Source organism: Cherax quadricarinatus, chromosome 17 (assembly GCF_038502225.1).
Source record: "Cherax quadricarinatus isolate ZL_2023a chromosome 17, ASM3850222v1, whole genome shotgun sequence".
NCBI lineage: Eukaryota > Metazoa > Arthropoda > Malacostraca > Decapoda > Parastacidae > Cherax > Cherax quadricarinatus.
Window position 1 is genome coordinate 16,229,900 of NC_091308.1, and position 20,551 is coordinate 16,250,450.

Here is a 20,551-nt window from a genome sequence, read left to right on the forward strand (position 1 = left end):
CCCTGTGGCAGTCTTTTCCCTGGTGTGACAAAAGTCAATAACAGTCATTAAGGAAGAGAATCAAATAACATGACCCTTGTGGCTGACGACCGCAGGAGTTACTTCGGTGTTAGGGACACTGACACATGGGACAGTCAGAGATAGATAGATAGAGTGACAGAGAGAGAGAGAGAGAGAGTGTAGACTAGCAACACTTGTGTCAAGACAAGTAATATTTGTCCGTCAACACTAGAAGCAACACTTGCGTGTCAACACTAGCAACACCTGTGTGTCAACACTAGAAGCAACCCTTGCGTGTCAACACTTGCGTGTCAACACTAGCAACACTTGCGTGTCAACACTAGCAACACCTGTGTGTCAACACTAGAAGCAACACGTGCGTGTCAACACTTGCGTGTCAACACTAGCAACACCTGTGTGTCAACACTAGGAGCAACAGCTGCGTGTCAACGCTAGCAACAACTGCGTGTCGACACTTGCAACAACTCAACTGCGTGTTAACACTAGCAGCACTTGCGTGTCAACACTAGCAACACCTGCGTGTCAACACTAGGAACAGCTGCATGTCAACACTAGCAACAGCTGCGTTTCAACACTAGAAGCAACAGCTGCGTGTCAACACAAGCAATAACTGCGTGTCAACACTTGCAACAACTGCGTGTCAACACTAGCAACACCTGCGTGTCAACACTAGCAACAGCTGCGTGTCAACACTAGCAACAGCTGCGTGTCAGCACTAGCAATAGCTGCGTGTCAATACTACAAGCAACAGTTGTGTGTCAACACAAGCAATAACTGCGTGTCAACACTTGCAACAGCTGCGTGTCAACACTAGCAACACTTGCGTGTCAACACTAGCACCATCTGCGTGTCAACACTAGCAACAGCTGCGTTTCAACACTAGCAACACCTGCGTGTCAACACTAGCAACAACTGCGTGTCAACAATTGCAACAACTCAACTGCGTGTCAACACTAGCAACACTTGCGTGTCAACACTAGCAACACCTGCGTGGCTACACTAGCAACACCTGCGTGTCAACACTAGCAACACCTGCGTGGCTACACTAGCAACAGCTGCGTGTCAACACTAGCAACAGCTGCGTGTCAATACTAGCAACAGCTGCGTGTCAGCACTAGAAGCAACAGCAGCGTGTCAACACAAGCAACAACTGCGTGTCAACACTTGCAACAACTGCGTGTCAACACTAGCAACACTTGCGTGTCAACACTAGCAACACCTGCGTGTCAACACTAGCAACAGCAGCGTGTCAACACTAGAAGCAACAGCTGCGTGTCAACACAAGCAACAACTGCGTGTCAACACTTGCAACAACTGCGTGTCAACACTAGCAACACTTGTGTGTCATCTCTAGCAACAGCTGCGTGTCAACACTAGCAACAGCAGTGTGTCAACACTAGAAGCAACAGCTGCGTGTCAACACTAGCAACAGCAGCGTGTCAACACTAGAAGCAACAGCTGCGTGTCAACACTAGCAACAGCAGCGTGTCAACACTAGAAGCAACAGCTGCGTGTCAACACTAGTAACTGTCAACATAGTTGCTGATCCCTGTGTTATATAGCTTAGCATATAGTATCATCCATGTTACTCACAATTATATCACACAAATGTTAAACCTAACTTTGTTATATTTTTTAAATACACTACCTAACAGAATACTCCATTCTACTGAATGAACAACAATGCATGCAACCATAGGACCTGTCTTTGTAATACTCATTTGTATTTTATAGTTATCTGTTTACAATAATGTCTTATCACTGATTTCATCATTGCTTAGTTAATCTTAAGTTAATTGTAAGCCAGCCCGTAATGCTATGCATATAAGTGGCTTTGGCATGCTGCTCTTACCTGTATTTTTTTGTACCTCTGTATGTATGCTAAATTTCTAAATAAATAAATAAATAAATAAATCCATGTGCTTTAGATAGGAGATCCCTTTTAGGCCTGTGACTGTTGTGTGACGTCACGGGATGCACGTGCATGTGCACGTTCGTACCTCTGCCCCGGTCTCAGACGGCGTGTAGGCCTCGACAGGCGTAGACAGGCAGAGGCTGGGCTCCATGTTCATCATCACAGTCTGACAATATATATGTTACCATCCAACAAGTGTGTCTACCTTCAACCCTCGATATCTCCATTAAGAACCCCTACGATATAACAACTGCTTGTAAACACTTGCAGCAACTGCTTGTCAACACTAGAGGCAACACCTGCGTGTCAACACTAGCAACAGTTGCGTGTCAACGCTAGCAACAGCTGCGTGTCAACACTAGCAACAGCTGCATGTCAACACTAGAAACAGCTGCGTGTCAACTGTAGCAACACCTGCGTGTCAACACTAGAAGCAACAGCTGCGTGTCAGCACTAGCAACAACTGCGTATCAACACTTGCAACAACTGCGTGTCAACACTAGCAACATGAGGCCTGGTCACAGACCGGATCTCGGGGGCGTTGACCCCCGGAACTCTCTCCAGGTAAACTCTCCAGGTAAACAATGCGTGTCAACACTAGCAACAGCTGCGTGTCAACACTAGCAACACCTGCATGTCAACACTAGCAACAGTCAGTGCTGACACTATATAACATGTGAGTTACACTGTATAACACCACAGATTATGTGGTCCGTGACATCCCCTCCCCCACCCACACACACACACACAATTCTCAGAATGATGTTACAGCAAAGAGCGCGACGTTACAATGACAGGGTTGACGTCCCACAGATACTGAGTGACTTTCCAATAGAGTTTTACAGACTGGATAACATCTGAAATAGCATAGAAAACAGATCAGTCCGACAACACTGTAAAAACCACGAACGCCTGTAAACGTCATCACTATGAAGGTGATGGAGACCGAACCAGCTGAAGGTAGAACACCGAGCCATCTGAAGGCAGAACACCGAGCCAGCTGAAGGCAGAACACCGAGCCAGCTGAAGGCAGAACACCAAGCCAGCTGAAGGCAGAACGCCGAGCCCAGGAAGTGCCAGGCAGTGAGCCACCTGGGTGCCCACGAGCCTTCCTAACTGCAACCTTGCACCACTAAGAAGTATACTTCATGGAAAAAGTATACCCACACATACCGCACTAGTGTGCATGTAGGCACCTTTCCTGTATACATGTGTACGAGTGGTGGGCGGTGCGGTATGCATCGGTATTATACTTCATGATTACCAAAAATGCTTACCATTCACATTCCCATTAACAGGTAAAAATCAAAAGTGAGTTGTGTCACTTTTCTTTGATCCACCTCATTCATCCAACACACCTTCATCCATTTCTATCCTTAGCTATCCTTCTCCCTTTTATCTCATTACCAGGGCTCTGGTCATAGTTCACTCCATCGTTAGTTATATTATATATTCATTGTATAATATGGAAATTACATTATATGTTAATTATATTAAATAAGTTATTTTTATTAGGTAATATGTTACTCTCCATGGGGAAGTGGAGAAGAATCCTTCCTCCGTAAGCCTTGCGTGTCGTAAGAGGCGACTAAAATGCCGAGAGCGAGCGGCTGGTAACCCCTTCTCTTATATATATATCACCAAATGTTAAGAAAAGAATAAGTATTTCTTCTTTTTCAGGTCACTTTGCCTTGGTGGGAGACGGCCCGTGTGTTCAAAAAAATCTTTTACTTTGTTAAATAATTGTGAGAGAACGTTCACTTGTGTATCTTTGTGTGACAGTGAAATGTAAGTGACGCTGGTGCCACAAACTGACATTACACTGGTGCCAGTCGACCCACTGTTATGGTGACATTGAGCCTTGCGATGCTGGCACCTGTCCCTCCCCCTTCCCCCACAAGTGGCATTCCCAAGCCCCCCCCTCCACCTGCACAGGTGACACTCCCTTTCACTTCCGTTGACACACTCAATCTCCCCTCTACTGTCTCTCTCAGTCCCTCCTCTCTCTGCTGTTCCTCTCACCCCCTTCCTCCCTCTATTGAAATTCCTAATCGACACACCCAAGAACAAGTCTAAAATTTAAATGTCTGTAATAATAATAAACTGTCGCCCTTCCAAATCAGTAACACCGACACTAAGTTCAGTAAACAATATAAAAACTCTGAATTTGGAATAAACAGTAACATTTCAAGTAACTTACCTTGCAGTCTTGTAAAGAGGCACTTAAACACCTTAGAACACTTGTAGAAAGGAACATTAGTATCAGTGTTAAATAGGCAAGCTTGTTCTTCATGATAATTATAAGATCTCTCTTTGGTTACCATGCCCTGCTCTTAATTAGCTGTCTACCTGCTGTGCTTAATGAACATGACGTAATGCAAGACAAAGTCATGAGGACAATTCTGAGTGATTCACTGTGCATTAGCATTATAAACTTGAGAAAAGAGTTGAAGTTTCCTGCTGTATAAGAAAGAATAATACAGTTAAACACAACCTTCTGTGCTAAGGTCCTGAAAAATTCGACGTCACCAGCAGGGCTCAGGAATGTGCTGTTTCATGCCTACAAAGCAGTTCATATTCTGCACACTAACTGGCTGAAGGTAAAATTAACATCCTTATTATATGCAGCTCATCTGTAAACATCCCTCCCTTCTCACCACCCACTGTATGGATATCATACTCGCCTGTTGTTAAGAGTAGTGAGAAACCAATCCTAAGACAACAGTGCAAGGAACTATCACTTCTTATGCATATACCTTGGTGTCCAATGAGCACCATGCTTACATTGATGGCTCAATTCACCATACTTCAGGACGCTTTGAGGCAGCATGCAGAATATACAGTGGTAACAAGGGTATAAAAATTATTAGCATCAGACTGAACAAGTGGCTAAGTTCAACAATAGCAGAGGTAATTGCACTGAAGCTTTCCACAAACATATTAAAAAACGCAGAAGGGGCGATCTTCAGTGAATGAAAGCCGGCTATTCAAGCACTTGAGAGTCCTTCCTACGTAACAGACATAAAGAACATCATTAGAAGCATTTAAAATTGTCTAAATTTAGCTCAGAACACAGAAGATGCCCTCCCACATGTGAATCGGCTGTCATGAGGACACTGATAGAGAAGCTAGATCTGCTTGAAACAGGCCGGAGGTTGAGCTTCTACTGGGCATCACTCCATCTCGCTGAAGGATGCAAACAATAGTAATCGAGACAACACACATATCCAGAGACATGAGCCATGCGTATGGGCGGCATATAACATATATTAAATTATGTGACAAGGTGACTACCAGAATCATGTTGGGATACCGTCACCTATGGCAGATGAATGTGATTACCACAAGAAAGCCTCCCATCGCTGTTTATTCCACATGTAAGTTCTGTGAAAAAGAGGAGGCACACACCTTTACCATTAAATAGGTGAGAATCTATTCGTCAGTGGCTTTAGGCCTGATGGAATGAGGTACTTGTTACTCTGTAAATGCTTTATCTACTATGGTAAGCTTGAGGATAGCCTCACTGTCCATCCTGAATTTGCCAGTACTAAATACCAGGCCAGTGATACCCTATTTGTATGCGAAGGTATATTGTACAAATTGTTTGTAAATGTGTTTGTAGTATATATGCATACGAATGTGAGTATATGTATGTATGTATATATATATATATATATATATATATATATATATATATATATATATATATATATATATATATATATATATATATATATATATCATAGATCTAAACTTACTCCCTGTTCAGAACATCCACACTTACTACTGTGCAATCAATATCTACAGGACCTTAAATTCCAATATTAACCTTGACCTAAAACGCTTTCTTGATAGTTATGACAGGATCCACAGGCATAACACCAGACACAAACATCTCTATGACATTCCCCGTGTTCGACTAAATCTTTACAAAAATTCAATGTATTTCAAAGGATCTAAAATCTGGAACACCCTTCCTGAAACTCTAGAACTGCAGACACATTCATCACTTTCAAAACTGCAGTTAGAAAACATCTTATCTCCCTGATCCACCCCGACAACTAACTACATGATAACCACCTGGTGGTTCACAATTACACTCATTCACCCACTGACTATAAACCCAGAAATACTAAACTTAATCTTAAAATAATAAATCCAAACTAGTCATAAGCTTGCCTATGATACTCCAATATAGACACCTTGTATTGTGCCAAAACAAAAGCATTCACATTGCTAAACTCACAAATTATAATGTAGTCACTTAGCCTTAATACCATAATCTGTAAGGATTTAATGTTAAGAATTAATCTAAGTCTGCCCGAAATGCGTAGCCATGCTAGGTATCTTAGTGGCCCCCTCTGTAATTAGTATTTTATAACATGTAAACCACACAATACCCAAAACCTGTAAACCCCACATTGTAACCCTTATAGAGAATAAACTTGAATTGAATTGAATTGAATTGAATATATATATATATATATATATATATATATATATATATATATATATATATATATATATATATATATATACAAGGAATTCGCGAGAGCATGCGAAATATACACAAACACTGATCTCTGGCTGAAGGAGACTCGAACCTACGAACCTTAGGACAAGGTACGCAGTGCTTTACCAATCTACCCACACTGGACCAATACCTTGGCGTGTAGCATGCGCTACACGTTTGATCCAAGGCAGCCAGCTTTCAGGGAGAAGGCTTACAGCTTTTCATCTCATCCCCTGCATGCATCAGCCTTACTAGAGATTTGAACAATGCAATGAGATGAAAAGCTGTAAGCCTTCTCCCTGAAAGCTGGCTGCCTTGGATCAAACGTGTAGCGCATGCTACACGCCAAGGTATTGGTCCAGTGTGGGTAGATTGGTAAAGCACTGCGTACCTTGTCCTAAGGTTCGTAGGTTCGAGTCTCCTTCAGCCAGAGATCAGTGTTTATATATATATATATATATATATATATATATATATATATATTTATTTTTATTATCACACTGGCCGATTCCCACCAAGGCAGGGTGGCCCGAAAAAGAAAAACTTTCACCATCATTCACTCCATCACTGTCTTCCCAGAAGGGTGCTTTACACTACAGTTTTTAAACTGCAACATTAACACCCCTCCTTCATATATACATGTATTATATATATATATATATATATATATATATATATGTATATATATATATATATATATTTATATATATATATTAATATATATATAATGTGTGTGTGTGTGTGTGTGTATCTTTACCTCAAGTACTTTCCTACTTCTCCGTGCGTCATCAGGAGCTATGCAATGATGCAAGAGTAGCAACTGAAGAAATGTGAGGAAGTTTTCTCCGGGTAGGTTAGCGTGGGGTGACACCAGCTCCAGGAGCTGGTGTGTCTTTGTGTGTACCTGGTGAATCTTCCTTGTCTTACTGAAGTCTTTCAGCTCAGGAGGACTGTTTCCAAAACTGTGTATGTGACCTAGACTGTCTGACAGACTACGACAGGGAAGCAAGATCAGCTGTTACTCGGACTGTTTGACTGTCACAAACTACCATAGTTGTACACTGCTGATGTAGCTAATTTGGCTAAATAAAATAAAAATAAACTCTCCATCCCACTTCATCCCTCCCTCCCTCACTTCCTCCCTCACTCCCTACCTTCCTCTCCCTCCCTCCCTCACACCCTCCCTCCCTCCCTCCCTCCCTCCCTCCCACCCTCCCTCCCTCCCTCCCTCCCTCCCTCAATCCCTCAGTCCCTGTCTTCCACTACTGCAGTGGTTCCCAAACTGGGGGTAAATTACCCCCTGGGGTAATTTAACCATTTTTGGGGGGTAATGGAGGGGTGACAGAAAAAAAGTTATGAATTCTGAAAATCAAGAAAACAATGCGGTACCCGGTATGAGGATTATTGTTAACTTTGTCTTAGTATATAAAGTTGTAAAGTAAACCTATTATAAGTAAGTAATAAAGTTAAATCAAATAACAATAAACATCAAAAACTAATATACAGTATTAGAAAAGAAATATATAGCTAAGTGTGTGGAAACCCAAAAGTATTTTGACAAGTATGCTTCAGGACAAAAGTCACTCAGTAGCCCAGATCGACCTGTCCAGTACGCATCACTCACTTCCTGAGGCTGCCTCTATTTCACACTGTCAGTTTATCTGTGAGCATCAGCCGAGGTAGACATAAGCTGGTATGAAGCCAAGAATTCCTAAACTAGCTTCAAGTATGCAACTCCATCCATCCCACTGATGTTCTTGACATCTTTGGTAATAGTCATTAGAGATGCACAATGTTCAAATACAATAAATAAAAGAAAATATCTCAAGTGTTTTAATTTAGCCATATATATATCAATAATAACAACATTTTGTGAAAGGGGTAACATGCTTTATGTGGCATGTTAAATTGGGTAACAAGATGAAAAAGTTTGGGAACCACTGCACTACTGCCACTCTCAACCTTCCACTACTGCCACTCTCAACCTTCCACTACTGCCACTCTCAACCTTCCACTACTGCCACTCTCAACCTTCCACTACTGCCACTCTCAACCTTCCACTACTGCCACTCTCAACCTTCCACTACTGCCACTCTCAACCTTCCACTACTGCCACTCTCAACCTTCCACTACTGCCACTCTCAACCTTCCACTACTGCCACTCACAACCTTCCACTACTGCCACTCTTCCACTACTGCCACTCTCAACCTTCCACTACTGTCACTCACAACCTTCCACTACTGCCACTCACAACCTTCCACTACTGCCACTCACAACCTTCCACTACTGCCACTCTTCCACTACTGCCACTCACAACCTTCCACTACTGCCACTCACAACCTTCCACTACTGCACACTCACTTCCACTACTGCCACTCTCAACCTTCCACTACTGCCACTTCCACTACTGCCACTCTCAACCTTCCACTACTGCCACTCACAACCTTCCACTACTGCCACTCACAACCTTCCACTACTGCACTCTCAACACTTCCACTACTGCCACTCTCAACCTTCCACTACTGCCACTCACTGCCACTCTACTGCCACTCTCACCTTCCACTACTGTCACTCTCAACCTTCCACTACTGCCACTCACAACCTTCCACTACTGCCACTCACAACCTTCCACTACTGCCACTCACAACCTTCCACTACTGCCACTCACAACCTTCCACTACTGCCACTCACAACCTTCCACTACTGCCACTCACAACCTTCCACTACTGCCACTCACAACCTTCCACTACTGCCACTCACAACCTTCCACTACTGCCACTCACAACCTTCCACTACTGCCACTCACAACCATCCATCCACTACTGCCACTCTCAACCTTCCACTACTGCCACTCACAACCTTCCACTACTGCCACTCACAACCTTCCACTACTGCCACTCACAACCTTCCACTACTGCCACTCACAACCTTCCACTACTGCCACTCTCAACCTTCCACTACTGCCACTCACAACCTTCCACTACTGCCACTCACAACCTTCCACTACTGCCACTCACAACCTTCCACTACTGCCACTCACAACCTTCCACTACTGCCACTCACAACCTTCCTCTACTGCCACTCACAACCTTCCACTACTGCCACTCACAACCTTCCACTACTGCCACTCTCAACCTTCCACTACTGCCACTCACAACCTTCCACTACTGCCACTCACAACCTTCCACTCCTGCCACTCACAACCTTCCACTACTGCCACTCACAACCTTCCACTACTGCCACTCACAATCTTCCACTACTGCCACTACTGCCACTCACAACCTTCCACTACTGCCACTCACAACCTTCCACTACTGCCACTCACAATCCCACTTCCACTCACTGCCACTCACAACCTTCCACTACTGCCACTCACAACCTTCCACTACTGCCACTCACAACCTTCCACTACTGCCACTCACAATCTTCCACTACTGCCACTCACAACCTTCCACTACTGCCACTCACAACCTTCCACTACTGCCACTCACAACCTTCCACTACTGCCACTCACAACCTTCCACTACTGCCACTCACAACCTTCCACTACTGCCACTCACAACCTTCCACTACTGCCACTCACAACCATCCACTACTGCCACTCACAACCTTCCACTACTGCCACTCACAACCTTCCACTACTGCCACTCACAACCTTCCACTACTGCCACTCACAACCTTCCACTACTGCCACTCACAACCTTCCACTACTGCCACTCCACTACTCCCACTCACAACCTTCCACTACTGCCACTCACAACCTTCCACTACTGCCACTCACAACCTTCCACTACTGCCACTCACAACCTTCCACTACTGCCACTCACAACCTTCCACTACTGCCACTCACAACCTTCCACTACTGCCACTCACAACCTTCCACTACTGCCACTCACAACCTTCCACTACTGCCACTCACAACCTTCCACTACTGCCACTCACAACCTTCCACTACTGCCACTCACAACCTTCCACTACTGCCACTCACAACCTTCCACTACTGCCACTCACAACCTTCCACTACTGCCACTCACAACCTTCCACTACTGCCACTCACAACCTTCCACTACTGCCACTCACAACCTTCCACTACTGCCACTCACAACCTTCCACTACTGCCACTCACAACCTTCCACTCACAACCTTCCACTACTGCCACTCACTTCCACTACTGCCACTCTCACCCTTCCACTACTGCCACTCACAACCTTCCACTACTGACACTCACAACCTTCCACTACTGCCACTCACAACCTTCCACTACTGCCACTCACAACCTTCCACTACTGCCACTCACAACCTTCCTCTACTGCCACTCACAACCTTCCACTACTGCCACTCACAACCTTCCACCTTCCACTACTACTGCCACTCACAACCTTCCACTACTGCCACTCACAACCTTCCACTCCTGCCACTCACAACCTTCCACTACTGCCACTCACAACCTTCCACTACTGCCACTCACAATCTTCCACTACTGCCACTCACAACCTTCCACTACTGCCACTCACAACCTTCCACTACTGCCACTCACAATCTTCCACTACTGCCACTCACAACCTTCCACTACTGCCACTCACAACCTTCCACTACTGCCACTCACAACCTTCCACTACTGCCACTCACAACCTTCCACTAATGCCACTCACAACCTTCCACTACTGCCACTCACAACCTTCCACTACTGCCACTCACAACCTTCCACTACTGCCACTCACAACCTTCCACTACTGCCACTCACAACCTTCCACTACTGCCACTCACAACCTTCCACTACTGCCACTCACAACCATCCACTACTGCCACTCACAACCTTCCACTACTGCCACTCACAATCTTCCACTACTGCCACTCACAACCTTCCACTACTGCCACTCACAACCTTCCACTACTGCCACTCACAACCTTCCACTACTGCCACTCACAACCTTCCACTACTGCCACTCACAATCTTCCACTACTGCCATTCACAACCTTCCACTACTGCCACTCACAACCTTCCACTACTGCCACTCACAACCTTCCACTACTGCCACTCACAACCTTCCACTACTGCCACTCACAACCTTCCACTACTGCCACTCACAACCTTCCACTACTGCCACTCACAACCTTCCACTACTGCCACTCTCAACCTTCCACTACTGCCACTCACAACCTTCCACTACTGCCACTCACAACCTTCCACTACTGCCACTCACAACCTTCCACTACTGCCACTCTCTACCTCCCTCACTATCCATCCACTGCATCTGGCAGTCTCTGAGCTTCAACGGGGCATTCAATATACATTAAGAGAACCAGTGTACAAGGCAGCTCATTAGAGCACTAATTATGCTTAATCAGAAAGCCTACTAGTTGCTTATGGCTCTCGTGTGAGTTGCACAGCTTCAAGATAAGGCACGGCACTAACATTATCATGTAGAACTACGTAAGATGCTTCTAGATATTTTTTTATGAAATTCCTTAGTGCTACTTCGCTTCTACACTTCGTATCTCTTTCCCCACTCTCCATTTTTTGATCATTTTCCCTCCTTCCTTTCATTCCTCTCTCAATTCTTTTATATTTCCTTCCATTCTTTCATCAATTGCTCCATTCTTTCATCATTCACTCCATCCATTCATTCTTTCTTTTATTCACCACTTCGTCTTTTCACTCCCCCTTCCATCCTTTCAACTCTCACTATATCCTTGCATCCCTCCATTTATCCTTTTATCCATGTCTATATCCTTGCATCTCTTTCTCCCTACCTTGATCCGTCTGGAGTTTCCTCACCTGAGTAGTGAAGTTTTGCCCGAGGCCGAAGGCTGCTTCACCTCCACACTCACTCACTCACTCAGTCACTCACTCAGTCACTCACTCAGTCACTCAGTCACTCAGTCACTCACTCAGTCACTCAGTCACTCACCCAGTCACTCACTCACTCACTCAGTCACTCACTCACACCACTAAAGAGATTGCACCCTAATGTGTGTGAGTGTGTGTGTGTGTGTGTGTGTGTGTGTGTGTGTGTGTGTGTGTGTGTGTGTGTGTGTGTGTGTGTGTGTGTGTGTGTATGTGTATGTGTATGTGTGTGTGTGTGTGTGTGTGTGTGTGTGTGTGTGTGTGTGTGTGTGTGTGTGTGTGTGTGTGTGTGTGTATTCATCTATATGTAGTTGCAGGGGTCGAGTCACAGCTCCTAGCCTTCGCCTCTTCGCTAGTCGCTACTAGGTCACTCTCTCCACGTTCCAAGAGGTTTATCACACCTATTCTTAAAGCTATGTATGATCCTGTCTCCACTACTTCACGCTACAGATTATTCCACTTGCTGACAACTCTAATTCTAAAGAAATACTTCCTAACATTCCTATTACTCATCCGAGTATTCAGCTAAGTATATCAGCTAAGTATATCAGCTAAGTATATCTAATAAGTATATCAGCTAAGTATATCAATTATCGTTGTTATGTATGTTGTTATCATATCACCACCAGTCCAGTTTACCCCAAGGACTAATCTTGCTGCAAATCTCTGCACTTTCGCCAGTTTCTTGACATACTGGCGCTGTGTGCTCTAATATGAGTCAGAAGTACACCGTACATAGCAGTGATTCTCAACCAGGGGTAAATTTACCTCTTAGAGGTAAAAAATTACATGGCAAGGGGTAAATATTTGATGTATCTGAAAACTGAATAATAATTCAATTTAATTTTTCTGACCTACTTGTTCTTCTGTTCCTTTATGATAGCGATAATTTTTTTGCATGGAAGTAAGGGGGGTAAATGGAGAAATACATCAAGCTGAGGATTTTAATGATAGAGGAAAAGTTGAGAATCCCTGGACTATACAGTGTCACGAATGATTCCTGTCTTAGTATTTTAGAGCTGGTCTTATATTTGCCAGGCACTCATTTACTGCAGAAATTTTTCGGGTGATGTGAACCTCAGGTGATATGCTCAATACTATGTCCACCCCGAAGTCCTTCGCCTTGATTGACGTTATCAGCCTTTGTCCCCCCCGCCCCCGAGTCCGTACTCTGTCTGCGGTCTTCTTTTCCCTTCCTCAATCTTCATAACTCTGCACTTGCTAGGGTTAAATTTCAATAGTCACTTGTCAGACCAGACCTGTAACCTGTCCAGGTCAATTTGTAGTCTTTCCTGGTTCTCATCTCTTTGTACTTTTCTCGTTAGTTTCCCATCATCTGCAAACAGGTATAACTCTGACTATCCCTTCTATCAAGTTATTCACGTACATAAGAAATAATACCAGCCCTAGTACCGAGCCTTGTGGAACCCCGCTAGTCACTCTAATTCATTCCGATACTTTTTTTCCGTTCGGCCTGTATACTTACCTAATTTTGCTCACCTAATTGTAGTTGCAGGGGTCAATTCAAAACTCCTGGCCCCGCCTCTTCACTTTTCGCCACTAGGTCACTCCCTACCTGCTCCGTGAGCTTTATCATACCTCTTCTTGAAGCTCCGTATCGATCTTGCGTACTCCTCCTGTGTACGTGTGTGTGTGTGGAGGGGTTGTGTGTTCGTGTGTATGTGTGTGTGCGTATGCATGCGAACGCGTGTGTGTGTCTTTCTATACTCACAGAGTTGTGTTCGCTGGGGTCAAGCCTCAGCCCCTGGCCCTGCCTTCTAAACGACAATCGCCGGCATTATTGGTTGTTGGCCTCTTTGACCCTATTATACCTAATCTTAAAACTGTGTATTGAGTTTGCCTCTAACACTTCATCGTATAGCTCATCCACTTGTTTACCATTCTAACATCCCTCTCTGTGGCTTTCGTCTCAATTTATGATCCCTCACCCATAGGTCTCGCATTTTCAAAATGTCCGTCTCATTCTGCTCTATCAAATCCCCTGAGAATTTTACATGTCGTAATCACGTCTCCCCTAATCCTTCTCCCTGCAGCAGTTCGAACCTCACCAAGCATCATAAGGATCCTTCCTCAAGACCATTATAATCAAGACAACGTTGTTTTAGTGAGTAATTCTCATGTTCAGTAAATATAAACAAACATTATAGGCCCTGTAGACTGGGTCTAGGAAGAATAAGAATTAAAAAAAAATTTTGTAATCAGTGAATAAAGGAAAAATGGGGGATTTTTACGGGATTTCATTCGTCCATTAAGAGAGATCCAGCTTCACGTCAGTGGTCGCCTCAAGAAAACTCTTCCGGGAAACTGGATGACTGCCTCAGAAAGTGGGGGGAAAATCTTATCTTATCTCTCTTTATACCTTTCATATGCAGCTACACTCTCGGGGCTACATGATAGCCTTTCGTAGGATGCGGTTTTTTTTTTTTTTGAGGCTCATGATTCCCCACTGAACCGAGACACCGCGAGCAAGTGATGCAAGAAAGTGAAAATTGTGTGTGTATGTGTGTGTGTGTGTGTGTGTGTGTGTGTGTGTGTGTGTGTGTGTGTGTGTGTGTGTGTGTGTGTGTGTGTGTGTGTGTGTGTGTGTGTGTGTGTGTGTGTGTGTGTGTGTGTGTGTGTGTGTATGTGTGTGAGAGAGAGAGAGAGAGGGATGAAACATTTTTTTGCCATTTTTCGAGGGGGGCGGGGGAGGGGGAAGGCAAGAGGAAGGGGGAGGGGTTGTCCAGCTCATCAACGGAAATTGGTTCGCAGAACTTGAGCTTCAGATAACCTCAGAAGGCAGGAGACGTACTAATCCTTGCATTGACTGGTGATGTCAGGGGTTGAGGCGCGCGACTCGGGTAGGTAAGGAGGTGAGGGCAGGCACTAAGAGCTCTCTGTTAACGCTGTTATACAGACTTGTGAGGCAGAGAAGACCTTCCTGTTAAACACCCTGTCGCTCAGGAGGGAATTATCTTATCATTTTATTATAGCAGTTTCTATATCTTTTTCTCCTCCTGCTGACGCAGAGTTGCCAGATGTGGGTTCATAGAGATGATGTGGGTTCATAGAGATGATGTGGGTTTTTAGAGATGATGTGGGTTCTTAGAGAAGACATGGGTTCTTAGAGATGATGTGGGTTCTTAGAGATGATGTGGGTTCTTAGAAATGATGTGGGTTCTCAGAGACGATGTGGGTTCTTAGAGATGATGTGGATTCTTAGAGATGACGTGGGTTCTCAGAGATGATGTGGGTTCTCAGAGAAGATGTGGGTTCTCAGAGAAGATGTGGGTTCTCGGAGAAGAGAATGTAGGTTCCCAAATAGTTCCATCATTGTTGGAGAGACAGCAACAAAGTTGTGAGGTAGCAACAACTTTGTGAGGCAGCAACAACGTTGTGGGGCAGCAACAACGCTGTAAGGCAGCAACAACATTGTGAGGCAGCAACAAGTTTCTGAGGCTGCAACAACATCGTGTGGCAGCAACAACGTTGTGGGGCAGCAACAACGTTGTGAGGCAGCAACAACGTTGTGAGGCAGCAACAATGTTGTGAGGCAGCAACAATGTTGTGAGGCAGCAACAATGTTGTGAGGCAGCAACAATGTTGTGAGGCAGCAACAACGTTGTGAGGCAGTAACAACGTTGCGAGGCAGCAACAACGTTGCGAGGCAGCAACAACGTTGTGAGGCAGCAACAACGTTGCGAGGCAGCAACAACGTTGTGGGGCAGCAACAACGCTGTAAGGCAGCAACAACATTGTGAGGCAGCAACAACGTTGCGAGGCAGCAACAACGTTGCGAGGCAGCAACAACATTGTGAGGCAGCAACAATGTTGTGAGGCAGCAACAATGTTGTGAGGCAGCAACAACATTGTGAGGCAGCAACAATGTTGTGAGGCAGCAACAATGTTGTGAGGCAGCAACAACGTTGTGAGGCAGCAACAACGTTGTGAGGCAGCAACAACGTTGTGAGGCAGCAACAACGTTGTGAGGCAGCAACAACGTTGTGAGGCAGCAACAACGTTGTGAGGCAGCAACAACGTTGTGAGGCAGCAACAACAGCAACAACGTTGTGAGGCAGCAACAACGTTGTGAGGCAGCAACAATGTTGTGAGGCAGCAACAACGTTGTGAGGCAGCAACAATGTTGTGAGGCAGCAACAACGTTGTGAGGCAGCAACAACGTTGTGAGGCAGCAACAACATTGTGAGGCAGCAACAACGTTGTGAGGCAGCAACAACGTTGTGAGGCAGCAACAACGTTGTGAGGCAGCAACAACGTTGTGAGGCAGCAACAACGTTGTGAGGCAGCAACAACGTTGTGAGGCAGCAACAACGTTGTGAGGCAGCAACAACGTTGTGAGGCAGCAACAACGTTGTGAGGCAGCAACAACGTTGTGAGGCAGCAACAACGTTGTGAGGCAGCAACAACGTTGTGAGGCAGCAACAACGTTGTGAGGCAGCAACAACGTTGTGAGGCAGCAACAACGTTGTGAGGCAGCAACAACGTTGTGAGGCAGCAACAACGTTGTGAGGCAGCAACAACGTTGTGAGGCAGCAACAACGTTGTGAGGCAGCAACAACGTTGTGAGGCAGCAACAACGTTGTGAGGCAGCAACAACGTTGTGAGGCAGCAACAACGTTGTGAGGCAGCAACAACGTTGTGAGGCAGCAACAACGTTGTGAGGCAGCAACAACGTTGCGAGGCAGCAACAACGTTGCGAGGCAGCAACAACGTTGCGAGGCAGCAACAACGTTGTGAGGCAGCAACAACGTTGTGAGGCAGCAACAACGTTGTGAGGCAGCAACAACGTTGTGAGGCAGCAACAACGTTGTGAGGCAGCAACAACGTTGCGAGGCAGCAACAACGTTGTGAGGCAGCAACAACGTTGCGAGGCAGCAACAACGTTGTGAGGCAGCAACAACGTTGTGAGGCAGCAACAACGTTGTGAGGCAGCAACAACGTTGTGAGGCAGCAACAACGTTGTGAGGCAGCAACAACGTTGCGAGGCAGCAACAACGTTGCGAGGCAGCAACAACGTTGTAAGGCAGCAACAACGTTGTGAGGCAGCAACAACGTTGTGAGGCAGCAACAACGTTGCGAGGCAGCAACAACGTCGTGAGGCAGCAACAACGTTGTGAGGCAGCAACAACGTTGTGAGGCAGCAACAACGTTGCGAGGCAGCAACAACGTCGTGAGGCAGCAACAACGTTGTGAGGCAGCAACAACGTTGTGAGGCAGCAACAACGTTGAGAGGCAGCAACAACGTTGCGAGGCAGCAACAACGTTGTGAGGCAGCAACAACGTTGTGAGGCAGCAACAACGTTGTGAGGCAGCAACAACGTTGCGAGGCAGCAACAACGTTGTGAGGCAGCAACAACGTTGTGAGGCAGCAACAACGTTGCGAGGCAGCAACAACGTTGTGAGGCAGCAACAACGTTGTGAGGCAGCAACAACGTTGCGAGGCAGCAACAACGTTGTGAGGCAGCAACAACGTTGCGAGGCAGCAACAACGTTGTGAGGCAGCAACAACGTTGTGAGGCAGCAACAACGTCGTGAGGCAGCAACAACGTTGTGAGGCAGCAACAACGTTGTGAGGCAGCAACAACGTTGTGAGGCAGCAACAACGTTGCGAGGCAGCAACAACGTTGTGAGGCAGCAACAACGTTGTGAGGCAGCAACAACGTTGTGAGGCAGCAACAACGTTGTGAGGCAGCAACAACGTTGTGAGGCAGCAACAACGTTGTGAGGCAGCAACAACGTTGTGAGGCAGCAACAACGTTGTGAGGCAGCAACAACGTTGCGAAGCAACAAGAAGCTGCATGAGCACAGACTTATAATTCTCAGTTTTATGCACAATTTGCCGGCAAAATTAGCCATGGTGCAAAAAAATATACGTATGCTCGCCTCGCTCACTCTGCAACACTGCAGTGCAAAAGTCACCTTCATTAGTACCATGATGCACTCGTGTGTGTGTGTACTCACCTATTTGTGGTTGCAGGGGTCGATTCATAGTTCCTGGCCCCGCATCTTCACTGATTGCTACTGGGTCCTCTCTCTCCCTGTTCCCTGAGCTATTCCACTGTCTGAAAACTCTTGAGTGAAGAAATACTTCCTAACATCCCTTTGCCTCATCTGAGTCTTCAACTTCCAATTGTGACCCCTTGTTTCTGTGTCCCATCTCTGGAACATCCTGTCTTTATCCACCTTGTCTATTCCCCGCAGTATTTTATATATCGTTATCATGTTTTCCCTGACCCTCCTGTCCTCCAGTGTCATCAGGTCAATTTCCCTTAACCTTTCTTCGTAAGACAATCCTCGTAGGACTAGGGCTAGTCTTGTTGCTAACCTTTGCACTTTCTCTAATTTCTTGACGTGCTAACCAGGTGTGGATTCCAAACTGGTGCTGCATACTCAAGTATGGGCCTGAATCTTGAACGATTCCTTACTGAGGTATCGGAACGCTATCCTTAGGTTTGCCAGACGCCCGTACGCTGTAGCAGTTATCTGATTGATGTGCACCTCAGGAGATGTGCTCGGTATTATACTCACCCGAAGATCTTTTTCCTTGAGTGAGGTTTGCAGTCTTTGGGCACCTAGACTATACTGTGTCTGCGGTCTTCTTTGTCCTTCCCCGATCTTTATGATTTTGCATTTGGCAGTGTTAAATTCCAGGAGCCAGTTGCTGGACCAGACTTGTAGCCTGTCCAGGACTCTTTGTTGTCCTGCCTGATCCTCGATCGATTTGATTCTCCTCATTATCTTCACATCACCTTCAAACAAGGACACTTCTCAGTCTATCCCTTCCGTTATGTCATTCACATATACTAAAAACAGCACAGGTCCTAGGACTGACCCCTGTCCTCCCCCACTTGTCACAGGCGCCCACTCTGATACCTCCTCACGTACCATGACTCGTTGTTGCCTCCCTGTCAGGTATTCTCTGATCCATTGCAATGCCTTTCCTGTTATGTGTGCCTGATCCTCTAGCTTTTGCAGTAGCCTCTCATGAGGAACTGTGTCGAAGGCCTTCTTGCAGTCCAAGAAAATGCAGTCTATCCACCCCTCTCTCTTTTGTCTTACTTCTGTCACCTTGTCATAGAACTCCAGTAGGTTTGTGACACAGGATTTTCCTTCCCTGAAACCGTGCTGGTTGTCGATTATACACTTGTTTCTTTCCAGGTGCTCCACCACTCTCCTCCTGATGATCTTCTCTATGACTTTGCATATTATACACGTTAGTGACACAGGTCTGCCCTTAATGCCTCGTGTCTGTCTCCTTTTTTAATAATTGGGACTACATTTGTCATCTTCCATACCTCAGGTAGTTGCCCAGTTTCAGTGGATGTCTGGTCCCATCGCCTTTGAGGTATAAAGTTCACATAGCTGCTTCTTCACCTCCTCCTCGGTTATGTGTACCTCATCCAGCACTTGGTGGTGTACCTCCTTGTTCAGATTTCCTGGAGTCCTACCGGTTTCCACTGTAAATATTTCTTTAAATCTCGTGTTGAACTCCTCACATACCTCTTGGTCGTTTCTTACGAGCTCCCCATCATCCTTCCTGTCTGATTACCTGGTCTTTGACTGTTGTTTTCCTCCTGATGTGGCTATACAACAGCTTCGGGTCAGACTTGACTTTCGATGCTATGTCATTTTCGTATTGTCGCTGAGTTTCCCTTCTTGTTTGTGCATATTCGTTTCTGGCTATTCGGCTGATCTCTTTATTTTCCTGGGTCCTTTGTCTTCTGTACCTTTTCCCTTCTCTAGTACACCTAGTTTTTGCCTCCCTACACCTTTGGGTGAACCAAGGACTCGTTCTGGTCTTCCCATTATTTCTGTTTCCCTTGGGAACAAACCTCTCTTCTGCCTCCTTGCAGGAAGTTCCTCATGCCTGAGTAGTCCCCCCTTTTGTAGTTTGGTTTTCCCATCCTATACCTGCTACTGTCTCCACTTGTAGCTCAGCTATGTAGTCAAAGCACAGAACCACATGATCACTAGCTCCTAGGGGCCATTCATACATGATATCCTCGATGTCCGAACTACTCAAGGTGAATACAAGGTCCAGTCTTGCTGGATCATCCTCACCTCTCTCTCTGGTAGTGCCTCTAACATGTTGTGTGTGTGTATGTGTGTGTGTGTGTGTACTCACGTAATTTTGGTTGCCGGGGTCGAGACTCAGCTCCTGGCCCCACCAGAAGCTGAGTGTGTGTGTGTGTACTCACCTAATTTTGGTTGCAGGGGTCGAGACTCAGCTCC

General features: G+C 45.7%; 1 protein-coding gene across 1 annotated transcript in view; it reads left to right on the top strand.

The window, feature by feature from the left end:
* Positions 1 to 20,551, top strand: part of LOC128686269 (uncharacterized) — a 632,744-nt gene that overhangs the window by 303,126 nt on the left and 309,067 nt on the right. The window lies entirely within an intron of this gene.